The sequence below is a fragment of the Aythya ferina genome (genome assembly GCF_964211825.1).
Source record: "Aythya ferina genome assembly, chromosome: 12".
Classification (NCBI taxonomy): Eukaryota; Metazoa; Chordata; class Aves; order Anseriformes; family Anatidae; genus Aythya; species Aythya ferina.
In genome coordinates, this window is record NC_140308.1 from 16,121,734 (window position 1) to 16,137,505 (window position 15,772).

At 43.2% G+C, this 15,772-nt stretch overlaps 1 protein-coding gene and 1 long non-coding RNA gene across 8 annotated transcripts in view; one reads left to right on the plus strand and one right to left on the minus strand.

Moving 5' to 3' along the window:
- The window catches only part of CHD9 (chromodomain helicase DNA binding protein 9), a 93,589-nt gene extending 83,156 nt beyond the window's left edge, over positions 1–10,433 (minus strand). For 4 of the 7 annotated variants that reach the window (XM_084533049.1, XM_084533052.1, XM_084533051.1 and 1 more), the window contains exons 1-3: positions 10,252–10,429; positions 2,579–2,650; positions 1,828–1,913 (exon numbers count right to left, since the gene is read on the minus strand). The gene's annotated coding sequence lies outside the window, so the exon portion shown is untranslated. Of the gene's footprint in view, positions 1–1,827; positions 1,914–2,578; positions 2,651–10,022; positions 10,154–10,251 lie in introns of those variants that run through there. The other 3 variants (XM_084533046.1, XM_084533048.1, XM_084533047.1) reach the window with 3 other exon arrangements.
- A 255-nt stretch (positions 10,434–10,688) lies between these two features.
- Positions 10,689–12,428, plus strand: LOC311443322. Its single transcript, XR_014697215.1, has 2 exons — positions 10,689–10,744; positions 10,995–12,428. It is a non-coding gene; the product is annotated as an uncharacterized lncRNA (long non-coding RNA).
- Positions 12,429–15,772: the final 3,344 nt, after the last annotated feature.

Consider the following 15,772-nt stretch of genomic DNA (forward strand, 5'->3'; position numbering starts at 1 on the left):
ATTTAGTAGAAATGAACTGTTTTAGTCTCTAACAGAAAGAGAGAAGCAAGTCTTTGAATAAGAATGCTACGGTACCTATAGCAAATATGGATCAAAGAGGTGAGTTTTCTCTTTCTTGTATCACTAAAATCAGTAAAAAGTTTGCTTGGGTAGTCTGTTTCATTGAACAGAGAATAAACATCCACATTTTAATTTATACAATGCATATTATATTAGTATGTTGTGTATTATATCTATACATGCACGTGTATGTATATATATATAAATATGCATTTTTAATTTTAAAATTGCCTTTCATATATATGCATTTCTAACTATTTTGGAATAATAAGCTGTACCTTAAATAAAGTCACACCCTCAACATGATACTTTTGTTTAGAACTCTATTCTACTAAAGAGTTCAGAGACATTATATTAAATACTCAAAAGATAAGTCCTTCATATTTTGATTTGAAGGTCAGAAAAAGATTTGAAACTGCTTTAAATTCTCAGGGGATTCCTGTCCACGGCTACGGCTCCAACTCTGAGTAAGAGCATACAACCAGAGCACACTGACTGGGGTGTACTTGCCATATGGATACAGGGTGGTCTGGTTGCATATCTGCACTTATTTTGCTTACACCAAATACTTCATATCACTCACTGCTCCCCCTTGTACCCTTCACAAATGCAATAACTGCCATCTAACACCTCTCCTCCTTTCCCCTAAGCAGGTAGCCTCTGGGAAATAAATATTGAAGGTTTACAGGAAAAAATAAATGACAAATGACAATTACACACTTTTAAAGTTTTTATATAAAAAGTTCAAGCGAACCAACGTGACAAAGGACATCTCACATGGAAATGAAACATCTTTCAATGCAATTAATGCCAAATTTCTACCATTAGCAAAGAGATTGGCAGGCACTACATATGGGACAGATCCTTCATTGAGAACAGCTTTGCTTAAGCTCAGAGCAAAACCACACCAAAGAGAAAGTGTATCACAAAATTTTTATATATAAAATTCCATGACATCATGCAATGATATCAGCAATGTTTGTGGTACTTCATGTACTTCTTCAAGGATCCATTAATTTATAACTCAAGTTTAATTTATAACATTAATTTATAACTCAAGTTTATTTTATAGTCTCAAAATGGTATTTCAACAAGCAGTGCCTAATATATGAAGGGAACACATTATACCAAATTCTGCAACATATGAAGTTATCTTAGCTGTTCTATTTAGAGACCTACAAAAATTAAAATATTAGTAACATTTAGAAAAACTCCCATTCTCTAGTTGGATTTTTGCAAGCTTTTTGTTTCTACTTTTTTGAAGTAGGAGTAACACCCCAAAATTTCTTCAGATGAGATACAGCTTTTACTACTTAAAAACTGTTTTTGTTTTTTTAATTACATACAATTCACATCTATTTTTGTTTGTTGTTTTCTTTTCTTTCTAGAGCTCCAAATTCAAAAGATGCATGGTAAATGTCTAATGAAAGCCAGTAGAACTGTTGTATATATCCAAAAAGGAATCAAAACTCACTGACCAATTTGTAATTATTTAGAATTATTGTTCACCTATATACAAAAACTCTGTCCCACTATCTAACCAAAAGTTAATGTAATATGAAAGTCAGACCACTGATATTTAGGTATTAGAACTCCTAAGTTGCATGAATAGCTTGGGTCAAAATTAAGAGCCCATACATGCACCTAAGGAGCTCTATACTGAGTAACTGATGAACCCGTAAAACACCAGTTGCTAAAATCTTAGAAATTAACAATATACCACAAGATACTACATAAAAGCATGCAAGTTAAGATGAAACTCCTTACCCATGAATACAGAACACATCTCTTTAACGAAGAATTGAGTTCAGAGATGCTCTTTATGGCCAGATGAGCACCTCATCATTAGAGACCTGAAAATGAAACATATTAAACAAGTCACACAAAACCAATTTTAAGATTATACTTGAAATAATAGTATATTATTATGCAAATACAACAGTTGGAACTTTATTATTTAATAGATACCATAAAAACAAGAACACCAGAATTAATGTACAATCAGCAACAGCCATGCTGTTATAGACATCTCATAAATAAGGAAGTGAAGTGCCTATTTTTACTAACTCTGGGAGAAAAAAAAAACTGCAACATCCCAGTAATTTTTTTTTTCCTGAATACTATTACTACATTTATCCTTTTATGTAATGTCAAATAGATCTCCCATTATGCAAAAAGTCCTCTTCACACCCAGATGTTAGAATCAAGTTCAAAATTATTCAACTGTCAAGTACTATGCAGCATTTCAAAATATACTTTAATTCCTAAACTTGTTTATTTAAAAGTTGTTGTACAATATATAAATTAATTGAATAAAAGCTTGAAAAATATTTATTATATTGCAATCAAGTAATTGCTCCTACATGTGAAAGCGAAGCAGTAAAAACCAGAAGTCTAATTAACCTGTAACTACTATACAAGACAAGCACTATCTTAAATTCCTTGCTATCAGAAAACATAGCTGTCCTCCCTGAAGCAGTGTGTTCAGAAATCTTCAAAACAAAAAGATACTACTTACTCTTCAGGCCAGCTTCCTTGAACAGCTTCCAATATGGAGACAACTGTGGAGTACTTAGCAGTTTGAAATATCCTATGTTGAAAAGAAGAAAAAAACGTATGTAAATAGAAGTACAGAACTACGATACATTATTCTAACAGTAAAATATAAGTAGTATTTCGTACAGAGAAGGAATCATTGATGATTGCACTGAGTGCTGAAGAAAAACACATGCAAAAGGAACTTAAAGCTTTCTTAAGATGCAAAACAAGGTCTGTCTCCCCAGATTCTCAACTAAGCTATGTTGTACACGAGCTTTAAATTACACAACTATATACATGTCTGTATGGTTAAAAAACGTTCTGCAAAGTTTCCTTCTTTGAAGCATGGTCTTAATTCTTCTTCTAAATCTCAAATTGTGAAAATTTGCTGATACGTGAGGAAGCTTATATTAAATAGAACCAGAACTAAAGTTATGTAGGACTAGATGCAGAGATATTAGGCTATCTTAGAAACTTTTTTTGTTTTTATCTTCCACTGACCAACTAACATAACCTCATCATAAAATACTCAAAAACCATGCACTTCCCTATGGGCACAAGGATTTTCTTATGTTCTTGACGGAATCCTAGAGAACTAGGATTCCGCACAAGATTTTGAACAATAACCACCTTTCTCATTTTAGACCCAAAATGCAGACTTTTATACGCATTACTGCAACAGGATATAAGCTGTGCATTTCAAATAGTGTAAAATAATCATTTTAACCCTAAGTTCCACTTCTTAGTGCACCATCCTAGATTTAATTAAAGAGTGTATTAAGTTTTATACAAAATCCTTGTGTGTTTTTGTCTTAGGTCTTTGGCAAATACCCTTTAGAGAACTTAGCAGCAGCAGATTGAGAAATTATTCTTTTCAACTCCTTCTTTCACCCTATCTGCCAAAGGTTACTGCCCTCAAATCACATTGCTCAGAACAAAACACGTACATGTGCCTCTGCTGCTTCGGTGCATAGTGTCTCAGCTCAGGTTTAACCTAGCCTTTTGGCGTTAGACATTGCATTAAAATGGCTGAGGTGTACACACACTTTCCATTTTCTCATTTATATTTTGCAGGCATTAATTTCAACAGAGGAACAATAACAAAGGCGGTACGGAGAAGGGCAACATGGTACAATTGTTCAGGAGCTTGGAAGATGGCTAGAGTTTCAAGAAGCATCTTGTAAAGAGTGTAAGGCTTATCCTTGAGCCAGTTTATTTTACTGAACATAAATGTTAGAAAGTTCAAGGGTTCTGCCACAAGACTACTGAAGGAAGCTATTCTAATAACTTGCTGTGCTCTTTAAGCATTACCATCATTCTGCTTCTCCAAAGGGAAGAGTCAAATTTCAGAACTTCAGAGGTGCTGCTTATTTTGCTAATACAGCTCACAGAATTTCCCAGTCTTCTCTTCTTCAGGTGCAAATACCACTCTGCAGAGTAACTTCTCTTTAAGAGATCTGCCCACAAATCTCAGCATAGCCACACTGAATAGGAACGGGCTCTTTAGTTCTCAGAAGAGTTAGAACAAGATATTCAGTGTAACGTCCCTGTAACTTACACGTCTGATCACTGGAAAGGCAGTTGCACAGGCTTCCCTCTAAGTTTAAAAAGAAAAACCTCTTGGTGCTCTCTAAATTTCTCGTGTGTGCAATTAGAGGGTTTCTAATTATTTGCCAGCTGCTTTTATCATGAACTCCAGCATTATACCCGAGACTCGTTTCTGAATTCCACTATCTTCCTGAGGAACTTTACTGCAGTTTTTAAGAGGTAGAGAAATGAATGCGCTGAAAACCAGAAAAAAGCGTTCTTCTTTTCACAGGGCCTAAAACCAAATTTCGTAAGGAACCTTCAGAGACAGAAAGACTTCACAGCACAGCCCTCTTTCAGCTCACAATCTGTTAGTATATTAACTCCCAACAATTCCCATGTTCTCATCTGATAAGCATCTTTATGAACTACTGCAATTTTATGACCTGGATGTACCAACTAGAACAATTCAAAGGCTCGCGTCTGTTCTACAAATGAGCTGCGAGTACAGACCAACAGTAGCAAAGACTTGACACTGACAGAGAGAAGCTCCTAAAAATTTGCAAAAAAAAAAACACACCAAACAACACAAATTGAAGTCTGGACACCACCAGCTGAGGACATAAGAGGACCATGGACATCAGTGCCATGACAGCGCTCTGCTCAACAGAACAGGTTGGGACGATCAGGTTCATGCTACACAAGCTGGCATCAAGCGTTTCACCTATTACACTCATCTGTATCTTTCAGAAACAAAGCTGCATGTAATTTTTCTCCTTTAAAACTATTTTCAAGCAAATTTGGTATCCAAGTTTCTCAAAAAAGTCCCTCCCAAGCACATGCTAAGCAAAACCTTCTGAGTTTGTGACTAGTTTAACATACTATTCTTAAGAAAATGATGAAAAATGATATTATCTCAAGCAAAATAACATTTATCATCTTGTTTCATTGTTTCACAAACATGTTCTTGAATTCACTTACAATAGACTGCCAGAGAATCTGGGCTCCTGCTGTAACACCAATCCTTTGCCACAAGCATGTGACAACGCGGGCTTCTAAAACACTTCCCCTGCTGAAATGGGACAATACTCATCTGTCTCTCAAGGGCAACCGAGCGTTAATTCTTAAAAAACTTTCCTGAAATTCTGGCTCTGAACCTAGATTTTAGCCTACCTTCTGCAAAACAGCAAAAAAAAAAAACAAACAAAACTTCCAAACCCTGGATACTGAAACCAGCAGCACGGCACCCCATGGCATCAGGCCCGATCTCTTCCCCAACACGTGCCAATGCTGGTGGAAGCCACCCACTGCCGTGGCTTCGCTACAAGGTAAGGGAAAACAAAAATGGCCAATTTACCTCTCAGATTCCCCCTAAAAAATGGAGTATCAGAGGCAAATTTCATGCCACTACACAGACCTAAACTCTATGAAACTTAAATTTTTCTTTGTTCAGACGTTAAGGACCAAATGTAATAAAAGAATTTGCTCTATAAAAGCCATCTGCAGAATAAATTGTGGAAAACTCCCTCAATTTTAGTGACCAGAACACAACTGAGCTTTCTAATACTGCTCGTGCAACACAAGGAAAAATGCCCAACAGGACACTGCAGAAGGAAACCATTTGGTAACCAGAGTTATTAAATTTTCTGAATATGACTCAGATAAAGAACAAAGTAAAAAAATATTATTTGTCTTCAGAAAAAAAAAAAAAAGATAGGAAATTTTTCTATCTGGCTGCAAACCTTAACTGTTGATTTAAGATGAAAACAAAAATATTTACCTTAAGTTATTTTCTTTTTAAAAAAATAAAAGTAACATGCATTTACTACTATTTCATGTCTAAAGACATGAAAACTTGACTTCTCCTTGGTAAATCCTGAGAGAAGTTGAAGATCAATGCATTGGCTCATTGACAGATGTCACATCCTATCAATATTTCTGCTGAATTCTGAGTTAAAAGAACTGCCTTTTCTTGTAGCCTCGTAACAAAGCAAAGGCAGCACTAAAGGAGAACTCAACCCAAGAGTAGCCTTTCACTTCAGCACTAAAGCTGGTTCTCTAAAGCTGTGTATCCATATGAATACTACTACACATGCATTTTGAAAGTGTTACTGAGATGCTAAAAGGTTCTGAAGTTGAGCTACAGCTTTGCTAACCACACCATTTTAAAAGTGTTTGATTTAAAGCTCATCTTCCGCAAGTTTTGAACTCTGCAGTTCCTCGAAAACATGGTCATTGCAAACCACATCATACTTCGTCATGCAGTACTTAAAAGAAAAAAACTGCTTAAAAAAGACCTCTCTTCACGCCCTTGTAAACTAGGAAAGTCCTCTGTTCAGCCTTTCTGACATCCGGCCAGCTCACGTTTATGGATTGATTACATGGGGCAAAAAAAAACAGAATCCTGCCATTCCTTCATTCAAAGAAAGAGCTGCAAACCATTTCTGGTGGTAGCTGTATGGCCAAAAGAATTAAACCTTAGCACAATAGCTTATATTGCTGAATGGGAAAGAGTTATTACTTCCAATAACGTCCTAAAATATTTCCAGTAATGCTATCAGTTCTTGAATGTTTGGCTTAAGAGACAACTGGTTTCTCCATCCCCCATTTACACATACACATTACCATTGCATTCCTGACACCAACTGCAGGAAGAGCACTAGAAAACGGAATTAGAGCACATAAGATAAGCCTGGGAGTGGGAGATTTCTAGGTGCTCATTAAGCACACTGTTTGATAGAAGAGGCTATAGAAAAGGACAAATGAAGGCAGCTGAGCAGAATACAACCTATCTGCCGAACTAGTTTAGTTAGAAAAGAAACTGAGTGTGAAAGTTACCAGATCTCAGGTAAACCCAAAAACATACTTCAACTGAACAATTTAAGAACCTAGGGCCCAAAGTTGACTGACACCTTAGTTAACAACAGCGGTAGAAAGAAGTCTAATACTGCAATCCCAAACTGTGTCGGCTCATGCCGCTTGACTCCATCAGATCCAACTTCTCATCCTAAACTGCATGAACAGTATCCAAGAAAGAAATGTGTCTGAACACCAGGCCATTATCTACAAGACTGATACCAAGGAAAAAGAAGAAAAGGGAACTGCATTGTAAGAAATTTAGACCCATAAAATGCATGCATAATTGTCCAGCTTACCTTTACTTCTGAAGTGTCTGAAGGATTAATATACTTAAATTACACTTGTGAGATACACAAAAAAAAATAATCTTACAACTAGACCTCTAAAACAAGAACAAAAGTGCATCCATTTACTTTATGGGTTGCACAAACAAGGTAATTTTAAAGCATCATGTGGATATTTTTGTTTTAATCCACCTGCATCGCTAACTTTTCCTTCTCTTTATACAGGGAAACAAATGAACAATGTCTGTTTTAGGGCTTCTGTAGTCTCCTAGTACTGGCTCATGTCATACATCACTTAGATAACATCACTAAAAATAGTTTTTAAAAACAACACTCTGCCTTCATCAACATTTCTCCATGACTGAACCCTTGGAGGAATCTTCAGGAGCATTTAGCACCAGCAGCTCTGAGTAGGTGCTGAGATCCCTCAAAATCCTTGAAAAATTATGGGGCTTAAAATCCCAGTTCTTCCTCCAGCCAAAATAACAGCTTTAATCTGAGGGAGAGAAGTTAGCACACCTTCACCATGAAGAGCAGCATAAATTCTTACAAATGGGACTACCTGGTTAAACACAAACCAGTAAGCACAAAGTAAACCAGCAGAGGCATTGTAACCACCTATGTGCCTGTCCTTATCATACTATAAATGCACAGTAAACTGAGGCAGTTTGCCCCCCTCTTTCTCATTAAAAAGAGAAAGCTCCCTCACATTTAGTGTAAGGTTAGAGGGTTCACAGTGGGCTGTAATTGGGCAGCTACCGATACCTCAGGCTTGAAGTCCACTCTATTTCCCACCAATTTCTCTGTGTGCCCTCGCCTGGCACACAGTTCCCTGCATTGGTTAACTTTCAAGGCCATGTATATTAATTTTTGCTCTTTGGATGACAAAAACTGCATATTTAAGTCCGTGGTGCTTTGGAAGTCCCATCTGCCAGATGCAGGAACAATGAAAAAGTCATTATTAAGCCTGAAAGAAAAAAGTATAAATGGGAGGTGGTAGAAACTCTGTCGGTCGATAAAACCAAAAGATATTAACTGCTGCTACTCATTCTTTAATAGTTAACAAAGTATACAAAAGGAATAATTACTAATTTAAAAATATTTATCCTATGGAAGAATCTAGCAAAAAGTTGATCTACGTACCAAGCCATCAAAACTCGGAGCCAGGTAAAAACCCAGGTATTTCTCAAGGATGACTGAATGTTAACATTCTGCCTTGAATGCTAACCGTGCAATCATTTGTATGCAAATATAAGTGAAAGAATGATTTTACCTCACACCTACCAAATAGGAGCTCGATGGTGTCAAATGACACAGCTTGAAAGAGATGCAGAAAGGTCTCACACTTGATGGGCCTAATCTTCCTGAGAGGCGAATTACTTTTCATGGCTACTTCTCGCACTCTCGAAAAAGACACGCAAGGAGAACTAAAAACCTTCTCTATGAATGTAGATTGCTGTTTTGTGCCCCGTGAGTATGCACAGTGCTGCTAAAGTGTTCAGATTTCTTCTGCGTAAGGCAAGAAGACCGAGCTCTATTTCCTCACAGTGCTGAAGTTGAACAACTTTCACGAACTGAAGGAAGTTTGTAGTTGCTGAAGATTTATGGCACTTATACGAAGACAGTGAGGAGTGCAAAATACTTCTTGAGAACTGAAAGTGCACACATCAACCTTCGTGTCAGAGCCATGCAGCCAAGCGAGAGAAGCCTGCTCTCCTCACCTGCCTCGTGTCCCTGCCCACAAAAACGTGTGCGAAGAGGGAACAACGAGGTTTTCACATCTCACCGCTTTATGCTTCAGGAAGAACCAGCGCGATGTCTCCCCTTTAGTGGGGAATGATGCACGCCACCAATTCACCCAGCGTGATTTGCAGTGCTGAGCTGGCCTTGAAATCCTCCCCTTGTCATCCCACAAGGAAGTCAGCCTGCTACCTGGGAAACGCCAGCCAACAGATCCCAGCCCCGTGCTCCCACCGGCTGCTCTCAGCTCCCACCCATGCAGCAGGGACCTGCGGCCAGGAGCCCCGGGCTGCCCTGGCAGCAGCGACCCCCAGCCCAGCAGAGCCCAGGGCCGCCCTCCCCAGCACCCGGCCTTCCCCTGCCCCACTCCCCACCTCCTGCTGCCGTGGATGCAGCCCAGGGGCTGCCACAGCCGCCTCCTTTTTTTCCCTTTCTGCTTCCCCCGCCTGGCAAACCCTTTTTTTCTGCCCACCTGGGCGGGGAGCGAGGGGGGGCACCCCGCTGCCCACCCTGGGGGTGCCGCACCCCAGCTCCCCTCAACCAAGGAGCTGTGTGGAGCCCTCCCCTCCCTCCCTTTCCCTTCCCTTCCCCCTCCTTGCCGGGGGGGCCGAGGCGCATCCAGCCCCGTCCTCGCCCTCCCCGCGGCGGGCAGCGCCCCCTGCCCTTCCCCTCACCTGGCAGCGCCCAGGCCCCGGGGCCAGGCCCCGTTCTCCCCCTCCAAACTTTGCGGCCGCCGCATCCCTGCCCCTCCTGCCCCTCACCCCCGGCAGCGGCCGGGCCCGGCCCCCCCCCCCCCCTCCCTCCCCTCGGCGGCGGCCCCGGGCCGGGCCGGGCCGTGCCGGCCGAGGGGCGGAAGCAGGGGCAGAGCCGTGCGGGGAGCAGGCCGCGCCGAGCCTCCCGGCGGCAGCAGCGGGAGGAAGGAGGGGCCGGGGCCGCCGCCGGGGCCGGGGCCGGTGCGCCCGGAGCGCGGCCTGCTCGGCGGGGCGCAGCCCGGCCCCTCTCGCACGTACTCACCGCCGGGTTCGCCATTACGCCAAGGCGGCGGCGGCGGCGCCCGGAGCCTCCCCCCGCTGCCCGGCACGCACGGGCGGCTGCGGGGGGAGGGAGCGGAGCGGGGCGGCGGGGGATGCCCCGCGCCTGACAGCTCCCCACCGGGCCGGCCGCGGGCACGCGCAGCCCGGCGGCGGCGGCGGCTTCCCGGCGGCCCCACGCCCCCCTCCCCGGGCTCCCCGCGGGCGCTTACCGGGGCCGCGCCGGCTGCCGGGGCCGCGCCGGGGCCGTGCCGGGGCCGTGCCGAAGTTTCAGCCGCTCGCCGCCGCCGCGACCCCACCGGCCCCAGCGAGCCCGCGGGGCCGGGCCGGGGGGCTCATTTGCATATTTCTCAGCCCCGCGCTGATTGGCCGCGGCGCGCGGGGGCCGCCGCGCGCTGACACGGCGGGAGGGGAGGGGAGGGAGAGGAGGAGGGGGGGGGGGAGCGGGAGCGGCGGCGGCGGCGGCGGCGCGGGGCTGAGGGGACCCGCGGGTGGGAGGAAAAGGGGGCGGGGCCAGCGCGCGGGGCGGGGCGCGGGGGGGGGCGGGCTTCCTGCCCCCGGCCCTGGCTGAGGGGAGGCGGTGGCAATGGAGGGGAGGGGAGGGGGGGGGGAAGGAGGGGATAAAATGGAGCGCGGGCGGCGGGGCCGGGCCAGCCAACATGGCCCCCTCGGCGCGCTGCGGCCAATCCCCGCCGCCTTTACTCGGCAGGCCCCGGCGGGGGGGGAGCGGGGATGGGGAGTCCCGGGGCGCTCCTGGATGAGCCCCTCAGAGGGGGGGGGGTCGGGGCTGTGAGGGGCGGTTGCTGCCCGCACTGTGAGGGTGTTGGGGGTGGGTGCGGGTCGTGGCCCCGGTCGTGGTCCTGGCGTGGCAGCCCCGGCCCTGCGGGGGTGGGTGGGTGAAGGCAGCGCCGCCACGGCCTCGGACACGCCGCTAAAGGCCCTTTTTTTTCCACAGGGAGTTCCTCGGGTGTGCCAGCGCGGCGCGTGGGGCTCCCCTGCCACACTGACTGACAGCTGTGGCAGGCACGCAAAACCAAGTACTTCACACGTCGAATATTGATTTGGGGATCCAAATCGAGACGTAGCAGCTCGCAAAACGCTTAGAGATCGTGTCACTGAGGTGACTCTTAACAGGTCGTGGGCAGGAGTCGTTAGGGGATCGCCTCCGGGAAGGGGCACCCGGCTGGGGGGCTCCTGCTGCCTCACCGGGAGCAGCAGGGGGAGAAAAAGCCCCACAGGTGAGCGGTTTTGCAGCTCTTCAGAGGAGGCCTCAGCACGAAGATTTGGTTCCCCCGAGGACTGAAGATGCAAAGCAGTGCGGGGGGATTCCCAGAGTCGCCCTCCCCTCAGCGTGGTGCCCAGGACTGCATGGGCTGTGCGGGGACGGGCAGCAGGGATCTGCCCCTTCGGCATCCTCTGCAGCCTGCTGAAGAGAACTAGGGACGCGCTTCTGGTTCTCTGCAACCTGTTGCTTATGTCTTCTAAAAAGAGTTTGTATTATTATAGCCAATATCAGGTTTCTTACATACTTCAGATAACTACATGTTGTAATACATGGATTTTAGGATCTCTAGCTCAAATAAGCTTATATTGATAGAAGTGTAAGATAGGTTTTCATTCCGCATTACTTCAAAACACAAACCCTCAAGCAATTTATTTAAGTTTCAGCTTTCTAATATTCTATTTCCCTTCTTCCCCTTCCTTCATTGCTAAAGCTTTAATTTTTTTCTCTCAGACTGCTTTTAATGGTTATGCTAAAGTTGACTTAGAAGTTCACTTCTTTTAGCCAGCCCTATAGGTTTTGCTTCTGTACGTTTTCTCTGATGAACAATGGAAGATAACTTCAAAAAATAAACGTGCCTGTTTGTGTTTTTTTTTTTTTTTTGCATGTCTTCATGGTTTTGAGAAGAAAGCACATATGTCTCTACTTTTCTCTTCTCTCTGAAGAAGTGTTCCTTCAAAAGAAAGGCAACCTTTATCTTCTTAGTACAATTAGCCAGCCAATCATAGTGCATCCTTAATAAAGCTATCAATGCAATTATAACAGTGTGAAGGGCTTTCAGATGTAGATAGTTTGAATGGTAATGTCATAAGTTGAAAACACAGGCTTAGAGTGATAAATCACATGAATGACTGAAAATGGGATCACGGGACTGGTTATTCTGTCGCTGAAAAAGAAAATTGAATCTCATGAACCTCTTAGAATTTAGACAAAAGAAAAAAACACATTGTTTAAATGTGCGGAGTTAAATGTAGATTTTTGTTTGGGGTTTCATCTTCTTAAACATATCATCAGTTCTGGGGATCACTGTCACAAAAGTTCTGCAGAGTGCTAAATGTTTTCTTTCAATTTCTCTAAACTTCTGTCACTTTATATCACCATCCAAAAGGCTACCAGTATTTAAAGCAATTATAATTTTAGCTGGTTTCATACATTTTGTGAGATCTTTGTTTTCTCACCACTGCTGTTCCCTCACAAGCTAGTTGCAATGCTTTGATCTATCAATACATACAGATGACTCTTCTAAAATGTTGGGTTTGATAAAGTAGGAAGAATACGGTGTGTCTCCCCTCCTTTATGGATGTCCTACCTACAGCAGTTAGAGCACACGCATGTTTGTGTTCTGGATTACCACAGAACTCCAGCAGCTCGTTCTGCCTTGGGACCTACCACTCGCATGCATCATAGGCTGTAGGGGGAGAAGTCCCACACTTTACGGAATGCTCATCTTTTATCCTGTCTGGGTGCGGGATAAAATTTTCCAAGAAGAAAAAAAAAGGAAATTGATTGCTGCACTTGCCTGGTTTCCTGTCCTTTGATTATCCATGGAAGCTGCTGTAGGGGTATTGAGGTCAGGACTGGAATGAGGTCCGCAGGCACTGCATCAGCTGCTGAGATCCCATTGTTGCCACAGTGACTGCTTTGATCCTTCTCTGTAGCCACTCTGTGGGACTTGGGAAAGCAAAGAGCGGCTGCCTGCACAGATTGCAGCTATTAGAGCAACTCTTCATATGTCTCTGTCGACACTCTCTAGAAGCCTGGTAGGAATCTGTGATGCAGGTGAGGACTTGCAGTGCCACACAGACTGGGCCTTGGTTGATGTCTTGTGGCTGCTCGGTGCACTGCCTTTACAACACGCTGCACGAACGTGGAAGAGAACACTTTCAGATCACTTTTGGAGCCCTTAACAAATCTGCAGGGTGAGGGTAAGCTCGTGTTATTTTACCTCTGAACATATTTACAGTCATAGGTTCCCATACAGTTCAAGCTGGGGAGGTCTACTTTGTTTTGTTGTGTTGTCGGCTGGCAGTTTGTAAACACGTTTGATCTGAAATATACACGGGAGCTCCTGCAAGGAGGAGCTGTGCTCCACACCTGCAGATGTGAAACACTGCAGATGCAAAGTGAGTGCGTAGAGGCAGATGGTTTCTCTCATGGCCTTGCAGAGCAGATGTAAACCAGACTATAGTTATAAATCTTTTTAGGTTAGCACTAAGTTTAATTCTTTTGACTGTGTGTGGGGGGACAATTGCATCCAAGGGTCTGGATCAAAAAGAGATGGAATATTGTCATAAATAACCGCAAATAAAAATCTGATTGCTATTTATACTTGCAGGCAACCTATTTTGTAACATGGAAACCTCTCGGCACCCAAACTACTTGATTCTGAGTGATATGTCCTAGAAGTTTGCCTGGCAGTTGGAAACTACTGTTGTGAATTAAGTAACCCTGCAGCTGGGATATCAGAATGCTGCTTCCACTGCTGTTTCTCCAACACCTACATCCGTAGTTTGGTTCTCCGCTTGCCACAATGACAGCCACGAGTACACTGCTAGCTGATAAAAACATAATTGTAGTACTAAAATGAAGTCTGCCATGAAACAGGCAGTATGAGAGGAGAACGTTTGAGAATCTGAACTTAAGTCCTGTTTTCAGTAAGAAAATAAAAAAGCCCCCTCCCCCCCCCCCCTTTTTTTTTAGGGATTTGTTGGTAGTAACCAGTTTTGTGGACTTTTTTTTTTTTTAACCGTTTGCTGTGCTCCTTTTTGAGAGAATCACTCATCTCTTGGTAGACTGAGAATACTTACTTTGTGAGTCTGGGTGCTGAGATGAGATTTTTGAGTCAGGGTTTAAAGCATAGTCTGCAAAGATCATGTCTAAACAGGAACTGTGGTAAAGAACCACTGCTAAACATTTGTGTTAGGAAGAAAGTAGCTGATTCAAGAACAGAACTGGAGGTTTTGATGACCAGGTAGAGCACAGGACTGAGGGTCACCTGTCTCTCATTGCGCTACATAAGACAGCACTGAAGCCTTACTGCTTTTTTTTTTTGATAGAGGAGTCAAATGGGGAGGAGTTTTCAAGAGAAAGAAAGTAAAGATAATCACTTTAGAAATAGCAAGTAAGGAGATGTTATTGAAGTAGAAACATGTTAGAGATGCATAAGTCCAGAAGTATCTTGGAAGTGGCTACGATGATCTGAAAATAGCCATGAGTATTTAAAATCATGTTAGTAGACCAGTTGTTGAGAACATGTAGTAAAAAAATAAATAAATAATAATTATTTTTATTGTTGTATTTTTCTTGTTTTCATGCTCTATTTTCTGTTTCTTTACGTTACCAAAAATTGAATGGATATGGTATTACCTGATATTTGACTGCAGGGTTTAAAGTAAGTGTAGTATTTTATTTGAAATCTTATGCCCTTGAAGATTCTTTATTACGAGTGTCTTACTCTAAGACTCACATTTGTTGTCTGTGGACTGGCTTTAAACTTACAGAATGAGAAGAAAGAAAAATAGTATGTAAGGGATTTGAAGTCTAGCTATGGGGTACAGTGTTTTGTTGTTGTTGTTGTTGTTTTTTAAATAAAACATTTTTCTGGAGGTCATTTCGCAGCTATGAGATGATAGCGGGTCTCCTACTAAAATAGGTATTTTGTTTGTTTGTTTTTGCTTCTGTTCTCTTTTGCCACTTGTCCTGGTAATAGAAATCTTACTTTGATAGTAAAAAAAAAGCACAGTTGTTTTCAGGTGTTATAAGACAAGAAAATCTATTGAAATCTATTGGGAAAACTACTTCAAAGATTATAGCCACAGGGTTTTCTTTTTAGAGATGGGCAGGGGTTAGTGGTAGCTTCTACTCCCTGGTGAGGGTTTTTGGTTCTCTTACTCATGTGAAAACAGTGAGTTCATACTATAGGAAAATCAGATACATCTTAAGGACTTGCGGCTTCTGATGAAAGATTGGGAAGGAGTGGGAAGACAGGTCAGTGCCAGTGTAGGGCTTTATCTCATTTTGAGTACTGAATAAGGAAACACTTCAGACTACTTAAAAAGGAGGCTTAGACAACTCTTCAGGTAGCTTGAGTGTACAAAACAGAGTAAGTTACTACCTTGTCAGCTGCTGTATTCGTGGACTGCTGTAGGGAAGCAACTCTCTTGAAGGAGTAACAAAACTATCATCTGGAAGTTACCCCATAAATAGAGTTACTGCTTTAGGGTAACTACACACTACTGCTGATAGGCTTGTGGCACTTCCCTGTGTAGCTCCACTAACCATACTAGGGTTCTAGCTTTGGGACTGCTGTTGTGGTCTAAAACTAGTTGTAAAACCAATTGTTAGTATTGTGCCCCCCTGAAAACTTGCCATGAAACATACAAATTCTGGTGCTGGTGTGATCCGTGTACCGGCTTTTCTTAGGCATCTCTGAACTTTGAGTCCCATATATA